The sequence below is a fragment of the Suncus etruscus genome, chromosome 14, assembly GCF_024139225.1.
Source record: "Suncus etruscus isolate mSunEtr1 chromosome 14, mSunEtr1.pri.cur, whole genome shotgun sequence".
NCBI lineage: Eukaryota > Metazoa > Chordata > Mammalia > Eulipotyphla > Soricidae > Suncus > Suncus etruscus.
In genome coordinates this window covers 76,000,373-76,012,434 of record NC_064861.1, presented here as the reverse complement: position 1 = coordinate 76,012,434, position 12,062 = coordinate 76,000,373, and positions in this window count along the sequence as shown.

Below are 12,062 nucleotides of genomic sequence, written 5' to 3'. Positions count from 1 at the left end.
GTCCATTCTCACCACTTGTGTCCAATATAGTACTGAAAACATGATTGAATTGCCACAGCATTTAGGCAAGAGTAAGTTACCAAGGGCATCCATATAAGAAAGGAAGAAGATAAGCTCTCACTATTTGCATGTGAAATGATATTCTATTTAGAAAAATGGAAAATCTTAAAGACTCTACAAGTAGGCATCTAGAAACAAAAAACATATATAATGAAGGCTACTAAATTAATATACAAAAGTCCATGATTTTCCTATGTACAAGTAATAATAAAGAGTTATTGAAAAGGGGGCTGGAGGGCCGGAGAGATAGCATGGGAGGTAAGGCGTTTGCCTTTCATGCAGGAGGTCATCGGTTTGAATCCCGGCGTCCCATATGGTCCCCCCGTGCCTGCCAGGAACAATTTCTGAGCCTGGAGCCAGGAATAATCCCTGAGCACTGCCGGGTGTGACCCAAAAACCACAAAAAAAAAAAAAAAAAAGGGGGCTGGAGAGATAGCATGGAGGTAAGGCATTTGCCTTTTGTGTAGAAGGACGGTGGTTTGAATCCCGACATCCCATATGGTTACCTGTGCCTGCCAGGGGCGATTTCTGAGCCTAGAGCCAGGAGTAACCCCTGAGCAATGCCAGGTGTGACCCAAAAACAAACAAACAAACAAAAAGAGTTATTGAAAAAATAATCCATTGACAATCATGCCTCAGAAGATCAAGTATACCACGAAATCAACTTAAAGAGGTAAAAAAGCTATAGAAAGAAAACTACAAATAGTATTTCAACATATAAGGAAATGGAAACACATCTGCAAATGGATGAAAGAATTAACATCATTAAAATGGCAATACTCACAATATTCTAACTGTGCAGATTCAATGTAGTCAATATTAGGATACCCATGACATTCTTCAAATAGATCACTTCTAAAATTCATATGAAAATAGTCACATAAATCTTATGGAAAAGATGGAAGGAATCACTTCAGTACTAGAATAAAGACAGATCCTCAAATCAATGGAACAGACCTGAACATCCTGAGACAGACCTCGTGTGTATAACCAATTAAAACTTGAAAAAGAAGCAAAAATTATAAAGTATACCAAAGAGATCCTCTTAAATAGGTGGGAAAACTGGCCAACTACATGCAAAAAAAAAAAAAAAAAAAAAAACCAAGAATGAATTCAGACTTCACCCTTCAGTCCTCAACCATCTCCATGAACTCCAGCCCGCCATTTTGACAGGCACATTAAAGTTCAGTGGCTTCACTTCAAGTTTTCAGCTCCTTTATCAACAATTAATTGTCATATATATGTATGGTTTGTCATTGGGTACTCGATTCTGTCCCACTGATCAAAAAACCTATCTTTATTCCAGTACCACTAGCTTTATGTGGTTCTAAATCACGTAATAAGACACCTAAGGTTTCTTAGATTTTTAAATATGGTTCTTGTTATTCATGGTCTCTTCAAACTCAGACTCTTTTGTAATGGCATGAACAAAAGTCAAATCAATATGGATTAGACCATATCAGATCTGAATCAATAAAATTATAAAGAAAAACATAGGCAGAACTCACCATGACACTGAAGCTAAAGGAATCTTCAAGGATGAAACACCATAGACCAAGCAAGTTGAAGCGAAGGTAAAAAATAAAAATTAGGGCCACATTAAATTAAGAAGCTTCTGCACCTCAAAAGAAATACTAATCTGGATACACAAACTGCCCACATATTGGGAAAAATTATTTATCCAACATTCATATGATAAGGGGTTAATATCAAAGATATAAAATGTACTGGTAGAATGTTACAAGAAGAAAAATCCTGGGGCCGGAGAGATAGCATGGAGGTAAGGCGTTTGCCTTTCATGCAGGAGGTCATCGGTTCGAATCCCGGCATCCCATATGGTCCCCTGTGCCTGCCAGGGGCAGTTTCTGAGCCTGGAGCCAGGAATAACCCCTGAGCACTGCCGGGTGTGACCCAAAAACCAAAAAAAAAAAAAAAAGAAGAAAAATCCAACCGCATAAAAAAATGGGAAGAGATGAAGAGATAGTTCCTCAAAGAAATACAAGTGGTCAAAAGACACACAAAATTATGCTTCATATCACTAAACATTTGGAAGATACTAATCAAAAGGACATGAGATATTTCACATCACAGAGAATGGCACACATCAAAAAGAACAACCAGTGCTGGTGCAGATAAGGGAAGAACAGGACTGACATTCACTGCTGATGGGAATATAGACTAGTCCAGCCTTTTAGGAAAATATGGACATCCCTCAAAAAAAAAATTGAGCTTCATATGACCCAGCAATACTCCTCCTGGGAATATACCCTATCCATCTCTTTCCCCAAATACAGAAAATGCAAATGCTCTACCAAGTCCATTGTAGTACTACTCACAATAATAAGAATGTGGAAACAAACAAAGGGCCTAACAACAGGAGTGAATAAAGAAATTATGGTTTCTAGGGACTCAGCTTCCAAAAAGTGGGAGGCTGGAAGGAAAAAGCATGAAGATTTAAAGAAGAGCTACTGGATCTGCCCAAGTAGACCTATCAAGAGGTCACATCCAGTGGACTGTGAACTCCTGAGCAGGAAACCATTCATGAGCCCACAAAATAATCTTCCACTTAGATAAAGATCACCTGAGACTTCCCAGGCAGCAGAGAAGTCTCTGAAAGTGACATAAGAAAAAACACCTTGAAACTATAAAGGGGCCATTAAAAAGCAGCACAAAACCCCACCATGTTTTGTGAGTGAAGACTGCAATCTTTCAGATTTAATTATTAGTAATTCCCTATATAATCTGTTTGAAATGGACTTGAGAGTGGGAATGCTTCTTCAATGAGCTCAAAGAAACAATGGAATGAACAGTAAGACACAAGTAGTATGAAAGAAATAAGAAAAATATAAGCAGAAATGGTATAACTGGAGGCAGGAGCGGTGGCACAGCGGTAGGGCGTTTTGTCTTGTATGCAGCTGACCCACGACAGATCTCAGTTTGAACCCCCAGCGTCCCATTTGGTCCCCCAAAACCAGGAGTGATTTCTGAGCACATGGCCAGGAGTAACCCCTGAGTGTCACCGGGTGTGGCCCAAAAATAAAAAGTAAATAAAAAGAAAAAAATGGTAGAACTGAAAAACTTGGTAGGAGAAATGAAAATTTCATTGAAAGGTTTTACTAAAAGGGTAACAGCTGCTGAGGACCGAATCAGTAGGTTCTAAGATGAAGTGTAGAAAACCTCCAAACAACAGAAGGTGGAAAAAAAAAAAACTCAAAATAAACGAACAGATGACAACAGAACTTTTGGATGAATTAAAGAGAAACAACATAAGAATCACTGGGGTCTCAAAGAGCCAGGAAAGTAACCCATGAAGAAGCAACAACAATAAGAAGTTCCCAGAGCTAAAGAATGCATGCAGCCACATCCTAGAGGCCTGAAGGGACCAGCTAAAAGAGGCCAAATAAAAATACCCCAATGGACAACCTAATAAGAATTATGAAAACCATAAATATAGAATACTGAAAGCAGTGATATTTAAAAAAGGAAATTAAAGAAGCATCCTTAAGATTTATAGATTTATTGCCTGGATCCAAAGACAGTGGTGGAATATAGTGAGAAAAAAAATTCAATGAAATAAACACTTTGCCAAGAATATTTTATCCAGTCAGATCTCATTTAGATTTGAAGAAATAATATACAACTTCACAGATAAACATCATCATATAAAGAACAAGCTCAGAAACATCATAGACTTGAAATCACCTTTATGAGGACAGGGTAAGATAGTAAACTTGGAAAACTAAAGGGTAAGGTAAGACCCACAAATACATCAAACATCTATATAGAAAGGTAGCACAAAACTCCCTGGCAATAAATAATCTGTCAGTGGACTGAATGCACCAATTAAGAGACACAGAGCTTTCATTGAGCTTCAATTTAACCCAGCAATGCTCTGCTGAGAATATACCCTAGGGGCCCAAAAACACAGTGAAGAAAAGGCATCTGCAATCCTGTGGTCATTGTAATACTATCCACAATAGCCAGACTCTGGAAACAACCCAATTGGCAGAAAACAGATGAGGGAACCATATGGGATGCCGGGATTTGAACCACCGACCTTCTGTATGAAAGGCAAATGCCTTACCTCCATGCTATCTCTCCAGCCCCAAAGGTCTTAAATCTTTTTTGGGGGGGGGGAGTGGGAGGGTGGGTCACACCCAGCAGCACTCAGGGATTACTCCTGGCTCTATGCTCAGAAATCTCTCCTGGCAGGCTAGAGGGACAATATAGAATGCCGGGATTCGAACCAATGACCTTCTGCATAAAAGGCAAACACCTTACCTCCATGCTATCTCTCCGACCCCAAATCTTACTAATTGTTTAGACCACAAGTAAGCCTTGAGTACCACCAAGTGTGGGAACCCTGCCCAGGAAATAAAGCCAGAATAGTGTTATCAAAGATGTAGAAAAACTGACAGAAATATACAATTAGATATTTAAAATGCAGTGGTATGATTATGCCTCACATGTAAGGCCCTGGTTTTGATTCCTAAAAATGGAGGCTGAAGGTGTCATTGAAACTAGGTTGTTGACTTCTTTAAAGTCCAATTCTAGGGGCTGGAGAGAAAGAGCTAGAGGTCAGAGGTATGAGTCATGTGCAAAGATCCAAGTTCTAGTCATAATTTGAAGCTTGCTCCTTTCCCCTCAGTACTGAGAGGTATGGTTATAGAAGTCCGTAGCACCACCCTCATGGCTCCCAAGCACAGCATTAGTAGGCCTAAACATTATCCCAATTAGGTTAGTTAAGTATCACAAAGTATCCTGTGTTCCCTGAACAATGCTTGGGAGTTCCTCCACTAAAAGCCCAATATTATCACTTAAACTATATGACTTTAAAAAGTCGCTTAATCTAAAAAGCTGCTTAATCTCTCTTATACATTAAATTCCCTATTTCCAAAATAGTGTGTTGATAGTGCAATGAATTTAAAAAAGGAAAGTACTGAGCCAGAAATATGGCTCAGTGGTAGAGCAACTGCACTGCATATATAAAGTCTTCATTCAATCCCCAGCACTGGAAGGGGGTAGAGAGAGGGGGTGGAAGAGAACATAAGTACCTACAGCTACAAATTGCTAGAAACAAAATAATTCGAATTACATAGAAAATGCTTGATACATACCAAATACACAAAAAACTTTATATTCTAAATGGTGTTCCTCTTAAGTAAAATTTAAATAACTAAAATAGTACTTTATAATGTAAAAATGTGGGATTGTTAAGGCACCAGGGGGAGAGTAAATGAACTTGCAAGGAGTCTATAGTTATTCTCATGACAGTATACTTCAAAGGTGGAGAAACCCTATCTCTTAGGCTAAGGGTATTCCCTTTTTAATGTCCCCAATGTTTACTGTGCCTATACAGAAAGAAAAATAAAAGCATTTATTTATCTATTTGGTTTTTTGACTTTTTGTTTTGGTATGGATATTGAAGTTGTTGTCTCCAATTTTTTTTCCTTTTTGATCTGTTATGTTTTTATTTCAGTACCGTGGCTATTATGTGATGCTTGTCTTTATTGCTGTAGTGCTCACTGGATTTTATTAGATATCTCCTTTTGTATTGTTGTGGTGTTTCAATTCCTTTTTCCCTTTCCTCTCTCAAACTGAGGTTGAGCCTCTAGGAGGACTCTGCCCATTTTTGGCTTATTTGATTTTTATCCCATTTTATTGCTTTTCTTTTCTTCAAACAAAACCACATAACTTGAACTATCTAGTTCCACCTCACAAATAAAGGGGGAAATAATGGAGGGTACCAAGACCAAACAGTTGTATGATACTAAGTAGTAAGCTAGACACAGAGGGGACCACTTATTCTAGCAGCCCGAGGGGTGCGGGTGGGGGATATGGGATGCGAGATGGGAACGAGGGTGGAGGGAGGACAAATTTGGTGATGGGAATTCCCAATTCAATGTTAATATGTACCTAAAATATTACTGTGATAGATATGTAAGCCACTTTGGTCAAAATAAAAATTATATATATAAAAACTTTTGAGATTGCCTAATAAATATATAACCATATTCTTACATTTAAGAAATTCATTTGACAGACTTTGTTTTGTTTTGTTTTTGGGCCACACCTGGCATCGCTCAGGGGCCATTCCTGGCTCTATGCTCAAAAATCACTCCTGGCAGGCTCAAGATAACCCAAAACTGCTGCACTAACTTGCATTATTGTTTGTAACTGCAAATACTGAAAACCTAAATGTTTCTGTATAGGAGACAGAGGTTTTTTTTTTTTTGTTTTGTTTTTTGTGGGTTTTGGGTCACACCTGGCAGTGCTCAGGGGTCATTCCTGGCTCCAGGCTCAGAAATTACTCCTGGCAGGCACGGGGGACCAAATGGGACGCCAGGATTCGAACCGATGACCTCCTGCATGAAAGGCAAATGCCTTACCTCCATGCTATCTCTCCGGCCCCGACAGAGGGTATTTTAAAAGGCTTCTCTAAGACTAGGATGGATATTCATGAGAAGGAAAAGGAAAAAGCCAAGCATCTCTTGGTTTACAAAAGTTCACGGGTACACCAATCTTCTGGCTGAAAACTCTTGGATACTCTAAGGCTAGGGAGCTGCATAACATCCAGCAGCTGCCAACAACCTAACTTCATTGCTTTACTAATCTCTGCAGTCATCAAAACAATGAAAATCCAGATCCCTAGGGTCTTCTGAGAGTAGAGGTGGACTTCACCCCACATGAAACTCCCTCCGTTCCTCCCTCCACACTGCCAGAAAGCCCCAGCAGCCACACCCACAACCATGTAAGTTCATCAGCCCAATTCATCAGATTCTGGAGTTCCTGAAGAGGCCATATGTACCTCTTATGATCCATCCATTTTTTTTTTTCAATACTGACACCCTAGTATTATTAGATGGGAAAATAGCATAGAAGCCAAATATAACAAGCCAAGTAACAAGCACTATAAATGTTTTCTACCAAGGGGGTAGGGTTGGGGGCGGGTGAGAAACTGGGGACAATGATGGAAAGGAATATTTATGCTGGTGGTGGGATTGGTGCTGGAACACTGAATGCCAGAAACAAATGTACTATAAAGAACTTTGTAAACCAGAGTTTAAAAGAAAAAAGACAAGGCAAGACAAAATGCATAGAAGAAAAGAGGAGAGTGGGGAAGGGAAAAGTGGGGAGATAAAGTCCCAGAAAAGCTGGCCTCTTGAGTGGAGCTTTCTAGGATCTGGGTGGCCATCTTAACTTTGCATACCATTCTGAACTGTCATGGTGTTTGTTAGCTGCATGAAAAAGAGACAGTAATTTCACTGTAGTCAGATCATAACATGATTAAAAGGTTAGGGTGCAGTTTTCTGCCTTCTGTAGTTTTCTCTAGTTCCAACCAGGTCATTTCTGTAATTTCTATAGTTCTGTGGCTAAAGAATGGAGTCAAGTGGTCAGAGGATCCAGAAAAAAATCTAATCTTAATAGCCTACTTTGTAACTATTTGTGTGAAAGAAATACAGAAAGACTAAATCATAAACTTGAGACTGGCTCTTACCTGATAATTTAGGGGACCTGACAGAAAATAAAAAAGTGGTGTGGGAAGGGAAAATAATGTTTTTTAAATGAGATGGCAAGAGTAAGAAGGTTACTTTCTACATTGCCATAATTAAAAAAAAAAAATCATTTCACATTCCTTTCAAATACTCAGAAGCAAAACATAAAACCAACCAAAAAGGAACTACAGATAATTCAATGGGCCGAGCAAATGTTTTGCAAGCAACAGGCCTGGATCTGATCCCAGCACTACATGGTCCCCTGAGCAGTCAGGTAGACTCCTCACTCCAGATATCAAACAGAAAAACCTCTATAGGGAGTCATCTCTGACAAAAACAAACAAACAAACAAAAGAAAACAAACAACCAAAATGAGGTGAGAACCCAAAATAGAAGACAAATTATAGCAAATAAATTTAATAGCATTAAAAATCAATATAAAGGGGCCAGAGAGCTAGCATGGAGGTAGTGTGTTTGCCTTGCATGCAGGACGGTGGTTCGAATCTTGGCATCCCATATGGTCCCGAGCCTGCCAGGAGCAATTTCTGAGCATAGTGCCAGGAGTAACCCCTGAGAGCTGCTGGGTGTGACCCCCCCCCAAAAAAAATCAATATAGAACCTTGAGCAATAGCACAGAATGTAGGGCAATTGTCTTCCAAGAATCTGGCCTGGGTTCAATCAATATGTCCCGGTCCCCTGAGCAGCACCATAAGCATTTCGATACTTGAGTGCTGAGCATCACCCCCCCAAAACAAACAAAACAAAACAAAAATCCCACAATATAGTAATAATAAAGAGGGCAGAAATAATAAAATGTAAACATAATTTACATTATAAATAATAATTTGGTTCTTGTTGGGGACTAAAAATTAACACTAATTTTATTAGATAAAAATATTCATAATTACAAGATGGACAATAAGAGTAAGTAAGGTTTCACACTATTGGGAGCTGGAAAAAGAAATTATATAGAAATCGTGAGGGGCTGGAGTGATAGTATAACAGGCAGAGTGTTTGCTTTGACATGGTTTAAAAGGTTAAAACCCTGGCACCCTGAGAACAGGAATGATCCCTGAGAACAGTCAGGAGTAAACCCACAGCCAACGTTGGCTGCAGGCCCCCCAAAAACGAAACAAACAAATCATCGGGTCCGGAGAGATAGCACAGCGGCGTTTGCCTTGCAAGCAGCCGATCCAGGACCAAAGGTGGTTGGTTCGAATCCCAGTGTCCAATATGGTCCCCCGTGCCTGCCAGGAGCTATTTCTGAGCAGACAGCCAGGAGTAACCCCTGAGCACCACCAGGTGTGACACCCCCCCAAAGAAAAACAAAAGCAAAAAAAAAAATAATAATCATGATGTTACTTTAGAATTACAAGTATCTATATAAACTCAAATATGTAAAAATACACACGAGTGTGCATAGATTAAAATACACCATCTATCTCTAGCCAGTGAAAGTGGCTAGAAACAATGACATTCAAATAGCAATACGCATACATATGTAAACAGAAGTTTCTTTAAATACCATTTTTTAAATACTATTAAATACCATTAAAGAATCAGGGCTCCTTGGAGATACAGCTGACTCCAGGATGGGGGAGGGTGGAGAAGGGAGAATACAAGATAAACGACAACGATTTTGGTGTAAGAATTAGGGGTCATGCTGAAAAAATTTAGGTACCACCTCAAAGTTGTTCCAATTTGAGAAAAAAAATTGTAACAAAATTTAAATATAATGTTTAAGCTCACAATGATATTAACAGAGAAAATTAAATAGCACATCTTTTTATTACAAAGAATACCAAGAAATAAAGTTAGAAGAGGCAAAATTTTTAAAATCAGCATTAGAGGGGCCAGAGTGGTAGCACAGTGCCTTGCACACTATCGCTGGCAAGGCATATAGTCCCCCGACGCTGCCAGGAGTGATTTCTGAGCCCAGAACCAGTAGTAACCCCTAACTGCACCCAGGTCTGCCCCCAAATCAAAAACAAAAATCAGCATTAGATAAACATCACAGTTAATAATCGTCACAAATAATATCCACCAACTGATGCAAAATTTAGCATGAGGCTGGATAGCACAGCAGTAGGGCGTTTGCCTTGTACATGGCTGATCCAAGACAGACGGTGGTTGGTGGTTTGAATCCCGGAATCCCTTATGGTCCCCCGTGCCTGCCAGGAGCGATTTCTGAGCAGAGAGCTAGGAGTAATCCCTGAAGGAAGCCAAGGGAGGGGGGGGGGGTGAGGGAGGGAAGAAGGAAAGAAGGAAGGAAGGAGGTAGGGAGGGAGGGAGGTAGGGAGGGCGGGAGGGAGGGAGGGAGGGAGGGAGGGAGGGAGGGAGGGAGGGAGGAGGAAGGAAGGAAGGAAGGAAGGAAGGAAGGAAGGAAGGAAGGAAGGAAGGAAGGAAGGAAGGAAGGAAGGAAGGAAGGAAGGAAGGAAGGAAGGAAGGAAGGAAGGAAGGAAGGAAGGAAGGAAGATGTAGTAAGCATAAGCTTGAAGAAAAAGTATCTGCAAACTTATGCTTGCAGTTCTTATGAACTGCAAAGAAAAAGGCAAATAATGTCATATTAAGAAATTGGGCAGATCATACTTGAAATATGATGCATTTCTGATATTCCTATCAAAATTATAAAACTTCACTCTAATCCCAGAAAACACAGAAACATCTTATAAAATACCTGATTAATAACCGTACAAAATGTTAGTTATGAAAAGTAAGGCAACAGCAAGACCAGTCAGATTGGGAAAGACTGCGAAGAAACGCCAAATACAAGAACCCAGATTAGATTCTGGAAAAGAAAGGAATGCCAGAAAAAAGATGGTAAAATTCACAAGATCTAAAATTAATAATTTTAGACCTAAGTAAATGTCCTGGTTTTAAAAAAAAATGTGTATACTTCATATATACATATATATATACATATGTATAATACCTTAATATATAGAACACACATGGGTACTATTATGGAAATTTGAATAGTAGGGTATGGGATTGTTATTATTATATTATTCTGCAATTTTTCAGTACTTCTAAAAAATCTTAGTCTGCCCTTCTGTTGCACAATACATTTAAGAGTTCTTTTAAGACCAGCTTTATATTATCTCACTAAAACTGGAATTTAATAAGAAAAATAAAACTTAAATTTAGATCTTTGTTACATGACTAAAGCTATGAAATAGGACACCACTACCTCCTTTGATCTTTAGAAGAATGTACAAAACCATTAAATATTTTACTTCTTTTTTTTTGGGGGGGGGGTCACACCCAGCAGTGCTCAGGGGCTACTCCTGGCTCTGCGCTCAGAAATCACTCCTGGCAAGCTCAGGGATGCTCATGGGATGCTGGGATTGAAACCAACGACCTTCTGCATGCAAGGCAAACACCTTACCTCCATGCTATCTCGCTGGCCCTAAACATTTTACTTCTAGTACCATCTTGTTCTGTGAGGGAATTATCTATTTGCAAGTAATATAAACTACATAAACACCAGCATTATCAAAATAAAATTCATAAAGTCAAAAATTATTTTAATGACAGCACTCTTGAAATTATATGCCTATAAACAATACCTGAAGTTCAAAATAACGTTTATTATAGGGGAAAAATAATCTAGCAATAAAAGGTTCACTTAAGTCGAAATTGGAACTGAAAGCTCCTGTATATATGTGGTTACTCTTTGGTGGTGATGGCAGTTTATTTGGACACCAGGTTAATAGAAAAAATGCTTTTAAATATAAATATATGCACAGCTGACCAACTTACTAACAAATATTTTTAGGCAATCTTCAGAATCAATCTTCTGTTCTGAATTATACATTAATTTATGGGAATTCGGGTTCACCCCATTATTAAACTACATATTCATAAAACTTTTACAGTTGTGCTGTTTTAGCAGCAAATAGCTTCTACTTTTCTAGGGCATAATTTCACTTTGTTTAAGGAAGAATTCATTAAAGAAGCTATAAATAACCTTTAAATATTTAGCTCTGAATAGAGGGTGGACTGGCATTGATGGCTTATTTTAGTACTAATGCAGAATGCTTTTTTTAAAAAGCTACATTTTAGCACACATCAAGCGAATGATGATTAACACTTGCAGTGTAAATTTCAAGAGAAAATTAAAGTAATATTTTCATTATTTTAAGAAATTTTGATAAAACTAAAATGTTCCTTCAACTATCTGTTAAGAAAGTAGTCTTTGAATAAAAACGTTGAAAAGATGCAAACATAAAAATTTTTTGTTCAACAGTATTTTTCATGTAGGCCTGTCCTTTTCTCCAAAATTATGGAGAACAGTAAGACTTAAACGCACAAAACAGAGAAGAAGGTTCTGTGTAACTCAAGAAACCCTAATTATAGAGGTAACATAAATTTGAGTTAAATAGATTTCTCTATATATGTCTAATTCTGAATCAAAAAGTTCACAACATTTTGGACACCAAGTTTAATAAAATCTTTACTTGAAAAAAAAGTCTTACAAAATACCATTCTTCCAGTCAAAGAAAT